Here is a 13,225-nt window from a genome sequence, read left to right on the forward strand (position 1 = left end):
AGTAATATAAAATACTCAATATATATGACACTAATATAAAATACTTACAAATGCGTTAATGTATCGAATTTCAGCTCTGTGATTTGTAGATAATTCCATCTGTAAAGTTGGAGAAAGTATGTTTAAGAACGTTGAAGAAACTACAAATGCCTTGAAGAAATTTTCAGCTGTGTGATTTAAGAAATTTAGATTAAGAATGTTGGAGGAAGTGTGCTTGAGAATGTTGGTATGGAGTCTTTATATAGGAAATCGCATGGCCAGGTAGCCATCCTCCCCGTTAGCCAAACATTGGGACGTCGCATCCCCGAGTTCTGAACCCTGTGGGATGTCGCATCCTCATGCAACGCTCTCTTTGAGAAGTCGCATCCCCAGGTTGCGATCCCTTATAGACGACTCCCATCCGCTCATTTCATTTAATCGATGGTTGTGGATCTTTGTTACAATCAAAAGTGTGCATCCTTGTTCAAATTAATCTTGACCATCCAAATTAATTTATCAACTGTTGTGGATGGTTCAGTAGAAAAATATGAATCCTTGTAACTTTAGTTGGACCAATCAAATTGATCTATTAAATCTTTAATCTTGACCATCCAAATTAATTTATCAACTGTTGTGGATGGTTCAGTAGAAAAATATGAATCCTTGTAACTTTAGTTGGACCAATCAAATTGATCTATTAAATCTTTAATCTTGACCATCCAAATTAATTTATCAACGGTTGTGGATGGTTAGAAAATATGAATCCTTGTAATTTTAGTTGGATCAATCAAATTGATCTATTAAATCTTTTATCTTGACCATTCAAATTAATTTATCAACGGCTGTGAATGATTTAGTAGAAAAATATGAATCCTTGTTCTACACTTTACTAACTTCTATAAATAGAAAACTAGATCACACCACATCACCACACATTCCATCTCATCATACATTCGAACATTTCATACTTAATCAATTACATAATCATGGCTGTTCAACAAGTCATTTGTATTGTTTATTACAATGATTCAATTATCGACGGAGTTAAAGGTTAAACATTTGTAAGTGATTACAAAAAGGCGTCCAAAGTACATTCTAGCAGCAACCTTGCTCGTCTAAAGAATGTCATTAAGAAAAAGTTACAATTTGACGACAAGGTCACGATAACTGATATAGTTTATCGACACCTTGTCCTCTTTGTTGAAAATACAACTAGGTTTGAATTGAGGAAGGTTTGCGATGACGAAGATGTTCAACTCATGTTTGATGTTTATGCACAATGGTCACAACTCAGCACCATCAAGTTATACATTACATTTGAAAGTGGTCATACTTCAACAAATCAACCATCAACCTCAAACATGCTTAATCCCAATTACATCCCATCATTCGATCATTATCAACCTGACTACATTCCATCTTTCGATCAAAACACTCCTTATCAACCCGACGTATATTCTCCATCATAATACTATGAACCATACTCTCGCCAAAATAAACAAACTCAACAAGTCCACCATGTCTCATAACAACTCTGTCACAAATCTCTCCCAACAAGTCCACAATGTGATCTTCCGCTTAATATCTTTTATAATATCAATGAGGAAGAATTAGGTGACTATAGTGAAGAGGATGAAACATACTTCAATGAACCATCTGGTGATTTTGACGACGATGATGTTGATGAAGATATGGAAGTAGAAGATCAACCTATCCTTCCTATATTTGATCCACCATTCCACATGAAGAACATCAGTTTAGACACCGCAAACCAACCAACTGAATTTGATCACATGTTCATGGATGAAGTCCCAACAGTAGATGGAACTCTTGCAGTTAGAATGAAGTTTCAGAACAAGGAGGAATGTGTACATGCAATCAAGTGTTATCATTTAAAACAATCATTGAATTTTGTGGTGCAAAAATTAGATTTAGAAAAGTACTGTATTAATTTTTCAAATCCAAATTGTTTGTTTAGATGCAGAGCTTCAAAACGCAAAAAGAGTGAGTTGTGGGTGACTGGTAAATTGAATGCGCCTCATACATGCACAAATTTTGCACTATCACAAGATCTTATGAAATTCGATTCTAACATGATATGTGCAAGCATAATGCAAGTTATGAGAGTGGACCCTTCAATCAAAGTGAATGTCATTATTGCTCAGATTCAGGCTTTGTAAAACTATACAATTAGTTATAGAAAGGCTTGGCTGGAAAAAAATAAAGCGATCGAATAAATTATGACAATTGGGAAGAGTCTTACAATCAACTTCCACGATGGTTATTAGTTATGCAAACCAATTGTACAAGTTGATGGGACTTGGTTGTACGACAAGTACAAGGGAACTCTAATGGCAACAGTTGAACATGATGTGAACGACAATTAGGGATGGGAATAGGCTACGCCGTCCGTCGGGGGTCTATGGCCTGACCTACTTATGGCCTAGTCTGGCTTGGCCTATTTAATAAAAAGGCTAGGCTTAGGCCATTTTTAAAGCCTATTTATTTAAATCGGTCAGACTCAGGCTTATAAAAAAGCCTATTAGGCTTGACAGGCTAACCTATATATATTTTATTATTATTATTTATTATTATTTATTATTATTATTATTATTATTATTATTATTATATTAATAATATTATTTCCTATTTTAAATTCTATAAATTAAGCAATTACTCAGTAAGCATTCCATATTCGGTAGCATTCCATATTTGGTAGCTGTTCAATTAGTCAATCACTCAGTAGTCTTCCATATTTGTTTAAAAGGTAATAATGAGTGTGTTTTGTTTCAGGAAAAAAAATCTATTATTTGACACACAAAAATTATTTTTTAGGGTTTAAAGGATGTTTGTTTTATATTTTCTAAAAATTATTTTAAATAGGCTTTTAAATAGGCTTCCAGGTCAGACCAGACTTTTAAAAAGGCTAGGTCAGGCCGAAAAAAAAGTCTATGATAGGTCGTAGGCCATGCTTAGGCCTAAAAAATAAATCGTAGGCCAGGCTCAGGCCTTTCAAAGCCTGGCTTGACCTGCCTTATTCCCACCCCTAACGACAATGTAATTCCTATTATTTATGCTCTTGTGGAAGGTGAGACAAAAGAGGGTTATAGTTTCTTTTTGAGAAATTTGAGAAAACAAGTCACTCCACAAGCCAACATTTGTTTGATTTCAGATAGACACAAATCTATCGATAGTGTTTATAATAATCCGAATAATGGGTGGCAAGATCCTTCATCAAAGCATGTGTTCTGTGTCCGACATATTTCACAAAATTTTGCAAGGGAGTTTAAGGGTAATGCTTTGAAGAAAAAAGTTTTTCCTATGGATATTAATTAAATTCTTCCTTCTTATCATTAATACAAAATTAAATTATTAAGTTTTATAATTATCGTAATAATGCATTGTCTACTATTTCAATATAGGTTACTCAATCAATGAGCCTACATATCGATACTACCGCAGAGAAATCGCATCATAAACCCAAAAGCTTTGAAATGGTTAGACAACATATCGCGACAAGATTGGATTCAAGCATTTGATGGATGTAGTCGTTGGGGTCAGATGACCACCAACCTTGTGGTGTCGATGAACGCAGTATTAAAAGGACCACACAACCTTCCCATCACTGCTTTTGTCCAATCAACATATTATAAAACAAGAACACTGTTTTCAACCATGGCAAAGCAACACACATCAATTTTAGCTTCTGGTCAGGTATACACAAAAATATGCATAACTTTTATGAAATCGGAAATACGTAAATCCAATAGTCATCGAGTCGATAGTTTTGATCGGAACAACCATACTTTCATGGTGCACTAGACGGTGAATCCAAGAGAAGAGCGACCAATTGGTCATTTTAGTGTAAACGTTCTTAACAATTGGTGTGATTGTGGGAAATATCAAGCTAAACATATGTCTTGTTCACATGTGATAGCAACATGCTCTAGCATCAAATATTATTATTAGAGCTTTATACCTGATGTGTACAATGTGGAAATAGTAATAAAAGTCTACAACAAAGTGTTCCAACTCATACCAAACGAATGATATTGGCCACAATATGAAGGTGTTAAGGTGTGTCACAATCCACTAATATGGAGAGTCAAGAATGGTCGGCCAAAGACCAAACGCATTAGAACAGAAATGAACACTACAGATAGAGTCCGAAGAAAGTGCAGATTATGTCGGGTATCTGATCATACTAGGAAACATTGTTCAAACGCTGCTGGCACATCTACTCAAAATTGATGTATTTGTTTCTTTTGATTTAATATATTTTTATTTTAATGTATTAATATAATTTTCTTATTATTATTATTATTATTATTAAAATTAATAATAATATTAAAAATATTATTATTATTAAAATTTATTATTATTATTATTATTTATTAATGTATTTTAATAATAGTATTTTAAATATTTTAATCATTTATAATTTATTAAATAATAATAAAACATCATTAATAATAAATATAATTATTTATTAAATGACAACAAACAAAAAACAAAAACTATAACAATACAAAGTCGCAACTCCGGGATGCCACCATCTATTAAGAATAAAAATAATCCCCAGGTTGCGACAACTGAGACAAAAAAGCATGATATTTTTGTTTTTTTTTTTTTTTGGAGTGTGGCTGTTTGCTCAAATAAAAAAAAGGATATAAATAAAAAAATTCCTCCTTTTCGGTACTTTAAATTTTCCTTTCATTGAATGACAATTTTTTCTATCCAAGAATGCAATAATGGAGCCACATATTAAAATTTCTCTCAAACCCCTAGAATTCAAAAACCTGTTTGTATTTGTAGATTTGTGATTTAACTTTAGAAAAATGATATAGTTATTGTTCCTCTTTGTCATTCATCCTTCTTATCTTGGATTTTCTATGTATAAATAAGATTGATTTAGTTTTTCTGATGTACTCATTTCTTCAACAAGATAGGGTAGTCCTCGTTATTGCACATTTCACATTTATTTGTTCTGATTATTCCTCTTTCTGTTCCTCATCTATCATTTGATTAGCCATTTTGTTGTTTTGACCGTAATATGTGTGGTTAAACATTGCAATTTGATTGTTTGTCAATTTGGTTTATTTATTTGAATAATGAAGTTTTAATATTTAATTGGCTAAATTACATTCGTGATCCCTTAACTTAATTTCAGGTAACGTTTTAGTCCCTTATCTTTTTTTTCTTCCCGATTTAGTCCTTTATTCCTAATAATATCAAATAAAGTATGAAAATATGAGTTTATTTGAAGATTTGCATTACGGATCCGGATTTGATGAAATTTGTATGATATTGAAGAATATAATTAATTTTATGAGTTTTGATTGAATTTTTTTTTAAATTTTTGTTTAAAAAATGATAACGTTGTTGAAATTTTAAAACATAAAATATCAAATTGTCATTTAAAATTAAAATAAAGGACTAAGTCGGAAAAAAAAAAGATAAAAGACTAAAACGTTACCTGAAATTAAGTTAAGGGACCATATATGTAATTTAGCCTATTTAATTCATTGTCTCAAATCCTATTTGAGAACTTTTTTCTTTTCTTCTTGTTTTGGTCATGTTAACATCAAATGTTGAACGATCTGTGGTCATGTTAACTTCAAATGTTATTTAATAACAAGATTGATCTATTAATTCTAACCAAGCAACTTTTTTTTTTTAATTTAACGTGTGTTACTGATGAGTATTTTCATTTAATTACATAATTTTTTTTTTAATTTAACTTTTTTTCAATTACATAGATTTATGCGGCTAATGGTTGTTACAAATTTTGAAAAGGGAAATAAAATTTGTGAGAAACAAATCTAGAACAGAATAGAAATGACGAGCTTCAACACGAGATTTGGTTTGTGCTAAAAGTTTTTCCACAGTGGCATGGTCGCATTGCTTTCTTTTAATATAGTTTTATATTTCTTATGTCTTTTTGTGTCTAAACATTTGGATTTTCTATTTTTAGCGAACAACGCATAAGATAGCAGTAAACAATGCACAGTAACTTATTAAATAGAAAAGGGCATCACTTTTGTTATATATTTTGTAATTTGATTTTTAATTAATTTTTTATTTACGGTGTACTTCTGTAGTAACTTCTTGTTGTTATTGTTACATGATCTTTATTGTACTCTTTCGACACATCTTGTGCTTAAATATTAATGTAGTTTTGTTTTTGAAAAGAAAATAAGGAATCAGTTTCGTAATTTATCTTCAATGATTTTATCCTATTAATGGATAATTATTTCTAATTTCGTAATATTTGTATGTCATATATAGTAACACGAATTAAGTGATGATGTATTGAGAGTTTGAAATAGGTATAAGTCTTATTGCTTTTAGATTGTGAAGTGTTTATATTTTGATTTTTTTTCTTGAGTTTTGGTATTGTCTCTCTCAAACATTGAATTTTTTTCTTTTAATTTTAATATTAATTTTAGAGTGTTGCAAATGAGAAGTGATTAGTTTTTGGTGCTATTATAGATTAGATGTCAAGTAATCATATAATAATTTTGTATTCTATTTTTTAAAAAAAGTGATTGAATATTTTTAAATACACTTAAATTTTAAATGTCATAATAATATAATTTTATGTTGACGTTGTTATTTTTTTTTCCCTGTATCTCGTATTGTTTTACTTCATTTTCATATAAGATGTTGATGGGATGTAATTTTCAATTCTTTAAAGGATTTATGCATAGAAATCTTACAACAAATTTAAAACTGTTTAAGATAAAGTGTAGTTTTTTTTTTTTTTTTTTTAATTTGATTAAATATAAAAGTTATCATATGCAACGTGCGGATATACACACTAATTGACTTAATACCGGGAATCAAATTTATTGAAAGAAAATATTTGAACGGTTGTTGTTCGAATAAAAAATTTGAGGAACTAAACAAGAGTATATTTATATGAACCAGAAAATTATTTAACCCTTTAGTTTAAATATGACCTGTTACGAGTAAATTATAATACCACTAAAAATATATTTTATAAACTATATACGAGATATATATATTATTATTGATTAATTAATTAAAATATAATCTTTTTTAAAATGATGGGATAGGGCAAATGATTATTATTACATATAATAACTATTTTAACAATTTTTCGTACTTAATTTGAGCAATATCCGTCAAGGACATTTAAAATAAAAAGATCATTTTTTCATTAATCAATTAGTATAAAAAAAGTAAAATTTTCAATAGTAGTGAGTCTTTTGATGTCTTAAACGTAAAAAAGGTTAAAGAAAATTATCATACACTAATTATAATTTTCTTTATAATTAATAACACATAGGCCAAATGTTATTCAACAATCAATTAAGATTATCTTTTACAAATCAATAAATTACAAGATGAATATGTAATATGTATTTTATTAGTAATATGTCTATTAAATGACCGCTATATAAACAATCGAAGGAAATTATAATACAAATAATATAATTTACTGTACAAATCATAAATTGAATACATATTTGTCCCTTGTCAATTATTTAAATGATAAATATATATTTCATTAGTATTGTGTCTCTTGAATATCTTTTAGATAAAATTTTGAAGAAAAAATTAATACACTACTTATAATTAAAGAGACATCACAAAAATAATTATATTAAAAAAGTAAAATATATCAAATAGGCTAAATAGCACATGTGGTTTCTTAACTTAATTTCAGTTAACGTTTTAGTCCTTTATCTTTTTTTTTTTCCTGATTTGGTCCTTTATTTTAATTTTAAGTGACAATTTGGTCTATTATGTTTTAAAATCTCAACAATGTTATTCTTTATTTTTTTTACAAAAAATCAAAATATTTATCAAAATTTTCATACAAAACCCATAAAATTAATTATCATCTTCAATATAATGCAAATTTCATCAAATTTATAACTTAAATATTTAAATAAACTCATATTTTCATTCTTTATTTGATGAATTTGAGGTTGTTGGAGATAAAAATATGAGTTTATTAGAATATTTGGGTTATGCATTTGATAAAATTTGCATTATATTGAAGATGAATATTAATTTTATGGATTTTGTTTGAAAATTTTGATGAATTTTTGTAAAAGAAAAGGATAACATTGTTGACATTTTAAAATATAAAAGATCAAATTATCACTTAAAATAAAAATAAATAACCAAATTGAGAAGAAAAAAAATAAAAGACTAAAAAATTAACTGAAATTAAGTTAAGGAACTGTGAATGTTATTTATCCTATTCTTTTTTATGGAAAGCTGCACAATTATCTTATCATAGTTTTAAAAAAAAATTATATACACTCTCTTTTCTCAATAGATGAGGTTTTTGTACACGTATTATTGAAATAGTCATGTCATCAAAAATCTATTGATAAAAAACTTTTAAAAGTTTTTAAAATAAAAAAACTAAAATCTTGGATTTAGAAAGTGATAAAAAAATGCATTTAAGTTTTTATTTTTTTAAATAACTTTGTCTATTTTAAAATGAGTGTCGTTAAAGATTTTCATAAACATATTAAATAATACAATAATTAAAAAAAAGATTGTAGTCATTTTGTCGCATTACCGTTATTAATTATTAATTAGTTATTTTTATTATTATAAATGTAAAGTAGAACTAATGTAGAGAAAAAAATTAAAATTACACCAAAATTTGAAAATGATATTCCTTTTGAAATAAATATTTTACTAAAGTGAAACTAATTTGAAAATAAAATGGACAAATTATAGTTTTATTCTTTTATCTTATTTAGTGGTAACACTTTGGTCCTTTATCTTTTTTTTTTCTTCCCATGTAAGTCCTTATGTTTTAAAATATACACAATTCAATCTTTTTTTTTTTCACATTTTAAAAAAAATAAAGGCTAAATTACATCTGTGGTCCCTTAACTTAATTTCAGGTAACGTTTTAGTCATTTATCTTCTTTTTTTCCCAAGTTGGTCTTTTATTTTAAGTTTTAAAATGTCAACAATGTTGTTCTTTTTTTTTACAAAAATTCAAAAAAATCATCAAAATTTTCAAACAAAACCCATAAAATGCAAATTTAATCAAATTCATAACTTAAATATTTAAATAAACTCATATTTTCATTCTTTATTTGATGTTGTTGGAGATGAGAATATGAGTTTATTTGAATGTTTGAGTTATGGATTTGATAAAATTTGCATTATATTGAAGATGATTATTAATTGTATGGGGTTTGATTGAAAGTTTTGATGATTTTTTTGAATTTTTGTAAAAATAAGGATAACATTGTTGATATTTTAAAACATAAAATATCAAATTGTCACTTAAAATTAAAATAAAGGACCAACTTGGGGAAAAAAAAGATAAAGGACTAAAATGTTACCTAAAATTAAGTTAAAGGACCACAAATATAATTTAGTCAAAAATAAAATATGAATTCCAAAATATTTTATCTCATTCATTTATGGTTATATCCATTGCGAACATGCAATTACGAAATGATCGACAAATGGATCATATATGCTTTAGTAGAGAGATGAAATCGAGACACCAAAGACACTTATTATTAATTATGAACTAATGATCATACTTGATGATGTTTGGTCACTCCTACATATACTCTTACAAGAGCATTCTTTACTGTCACAATATTTGATAAAGATGAGGCTTCAAAGGTATTAGTTGAACTGTTTGGAGTTACTGAAGCCTCTACTCATGATGAATTTAATGTCACATGGACTACAACAATTCTATTTAGTTGGCTACTAAAAGTATACAATCAACGTTGTCGTGACCAACTTTAGGAGATAGCTGCGAGAGCGTTTCTACTTTTTTTTATTGGTTGCACCATTTTAAGCAATAAGAGTGCATTTTTTGTTAGTGTTTCCTTCCAAGAGTGCTTATGAGACCTCTACTCATGTGGAGGATGTCCATGGGTGTTGTTGTTCTTGCATACTTATACGATAATCTCTATGAATCTAATATGCATGATACCAGAACAATTTATGGGTATCTAACTCTTTTACATGGATGGAAGTTGTTGCTTAGTATGGTTATAAATTATATTATTAAGGTTTAAATATATCTTTGATCCTGATAACTATAAACTTTTTTATTTTAGTCCTCGTATGTTTTTTTGTTTGGTTAATATTCCTACAAATATAGTTGTATTTTGAAATAATTCTTCCATCTAATTTATGTTGCAAAAATTGGAGCACCTATCCATTTGTTAACAAAAAAACAAAATATAATTAAATTATAATATTTTTAACCTAAAATTAATACCAAATGTTTAAGTTTTCTTCCCTAAAAAAACCTAAATTGCACATTCTTTTCATCGTTTCAGCCCTCTTCCTTATCATAATTCTCATCATTGTCACCAACATCTTCATCAAATTAAGATTCATCATCGTATTCAAATTCAAATTCATTGTTACCATAATGTTTTTCTTTGTCTGGTGGTACTTGTTGGACAGTGGTGGGTTCTAGAATTGACTATGAATCAATTTTTTTCTTCTTGGTGTGAAGATTAAGGGATTTTAGGGTAGTATATGAAAAAATTTAAAAGTTATAGTATAAATTTGAGAAGATGATTGAAATGATGAAGAAGAAGGTGCAATTTAAGTTTTTGTAGGGATGGAAACTGAAATATTTGGGGTTAATTTTAGGTTAAAAAATGTGATAATTTATTTATATTTGAATTCTTTTGTTAAAAAATGAATATGTTTTAACAGTGTTATAGTTTTTGTAACAAAAGTTGGATAGAATAACTCTTAAAATGAAACTATATTTACAGAGATGTTAATCAAACAAAAAATTTTACAAGAACCAAAATAAAAAATTAACCAAAGACACTTATTATTAATTATGAACTAATGATATGTTATTATATATGTCCAAACTTGGGTCTGTGAGCGTTTTCTTATGTTATATCTGGATTGTTGTAGACCTGCTTCTATATATGTTGAGGAGAAACTTAGATCCACTCGGTTGAAGCCGAAGAGGGATAAAGGTTTTGTTATTTCATTTAGGAAAACACTTGATGAGATCGATGTTGATCAGGTATACTTGACACTGTAAGAAGAGCATAAAGTGACACATCCATTTTAGGAGGCTTCTTTGTTTAAAGGGTGAATCTGGAGGGGTGAAAAGATGTATGCACATTTATCTAACAGGGTATTGCATCGATACAATTGTTGTAGCTAAAATATCACTAGAACGAGGGTTGAATATGGATTTTACTGTTTAAAAAAGTTTCTCACGTGTTTTGAAATGCTATCCTCTCTGAGAGAATGCAAATCGGAGGATGGTATTTTAAACCTTTAAATTTGAGTTGAATAAAAGAAAGAGAAAATATAGAGAATGACACACACAACTTTTATACTGGTTCACCTAATGAAGGCTACGTCAAGTCCTCACACATTTGTGAGATTTTACTAATGATCAAACTGATTAACCTCTCACAGAGGTTGATTACACTTTGTGTATTCTTTAGCCTCACCAAACTTACATCCTTATTTCTTACAAGTTCCAACTATTTCCAAGTGTAACTTACGCGGAAATTACAAAGTAAAATGAGTATGATTGTTTCTCTTTACTTACACACTTTCTAGAAAGATATTTCAAAGATCTAGTGTAGGATTATAAAATGTATAAAGAGAGGATGAAAATTGTTCTTGATAGCTTTGAGATATTTGCTCCTTTTATGCAATGTTGTTGTGTACATAATGATGAAGAACTCCCTGCCTTTTATAGAGGTTTTGTGATGCTCTTTCCATGTGACAAATGCTTTATGACCGGTGGCGTCTTCAATCAAAAAGCCCAAGGTCATTTTCATAATTACAGAATTTTCATCCAGATATCCTTGGGCTGATTTAGTCCATCCTCTTACATGAGGTTCAAAAACTCCTAGGAACTTGGACATAAGTTGTCCTTTTCTTTTTCCTTTCTTCAAGATATGTAAGGGCTACATCTTTGTCTTGTTATCTACTGTCTTTTTGAAGGTTGATGCTAGGTCATTTTCAGCATGTGAGAGAGATGTGTTGGGTCACTTTCAATGATGTTGACCATATACTCATCCTCTAACCTAGTATAATCCGTCCTTGTACCTATTCATTGTATTCTGACTTTTTTATTTCAAATGCTTTATTTATCCATTCTTTAATAATGTTTTGCCTTTTCTTAATGAATAAAAACATTTGTTTCAGTGAGGATGAGTATTTTGCAATTTTGAAGCTTCATCCTCTTAAGAGGTCATCATCTCGTATTTCAATCCTCCATATTTGAATCAGATTTTTCTCCTTTTTGTCTTAATGATTAATAACCTATTTTCTTATATGAATTCACTCAAAAGCACAGATTAGTCATTAACCACAATCATAATCTTTTAAATAATTTGTTATCATTAAAACCATTTTAGAGAGATTTTGTCTCAACAATCTCCCCTTTTTTGATAATGACAAAATTCTTTAGATTATGATTTTTGTAATATGTAAGGAGGAAATAATTAAGTTCCTCCTCAATCATACAAGTAATAGTTTTGAAAAATATTCCCTTTTAACATTCAAATTAAAAGCAATTTTGAGATTATGCAATATTGAGGTAAATAGAATTTTCATTGAACAAAGACATGATTGATTCAAATGTTCCAACAACTTAAACATAATATCAAAACATTAACAAAAACATATAACCAACATATTACTTCAAAATATATGACAAAATATTTCATAATCTGACTCCCCCTGAATGAAGTCAGCAACAAAAAGCAGTAAAATAAAATAGAGTCACTCGGCGGAGGATGAATCTTCAGACGATGAGGATGATGAGTCAGGAACATAGGATGGTTCGGCTGGTTCAGTTTCTTCTGATCCTTCCCAATGGTCTTTAGAAACTTCAATTGCTTGTGGTTCTGTTTTTCTTTTGTCTTCTTGTTGGGCTTTGATTCTTTGGGTTGATCATTTACACTCGCACTTTTGTTGTGCGAGCTTCTAGCCCTATCTTTGGACGAGTTAACAAAAGTTGTAGCCAAGAAGGAATCAATAAAGCTAAAATGCCCAGGAACCTTTGGAAGAGGTTCAAACAGTTCTTCAAAGATAGGGGCAGATGTAACAGGTGCATTTTTTGGAGAAGGAGTAGCATAATTCAAACTTTGGATTGGAGGAAATTTCAACAGGCACATCTTTAGAAGGGCTCTTTGAAGAGGGGTGTTTGTAAGATATATTCAGATCAAAGTATAGTTCTTCACCATCCTCCGTATGTGGTAAAGGATCGTCTTCAAGG

The sequence above is a fragment of the Cicer arietinum genome, chromosome 6 (assembly GCF_000331145.2).
Source record: "Cicer arietinum cultivar CDC Frontier isolate Library 1 chromosome 6, Cicar.CDCFrontier_v2.0, whole genome shotgun sequence".
Lineage (NCBI taxonomy): Eukaryota > Viridiplantae > Streptophyta > Magnoliopsida > Fabales > Fabaceae > Cicer > Cicer arietinum.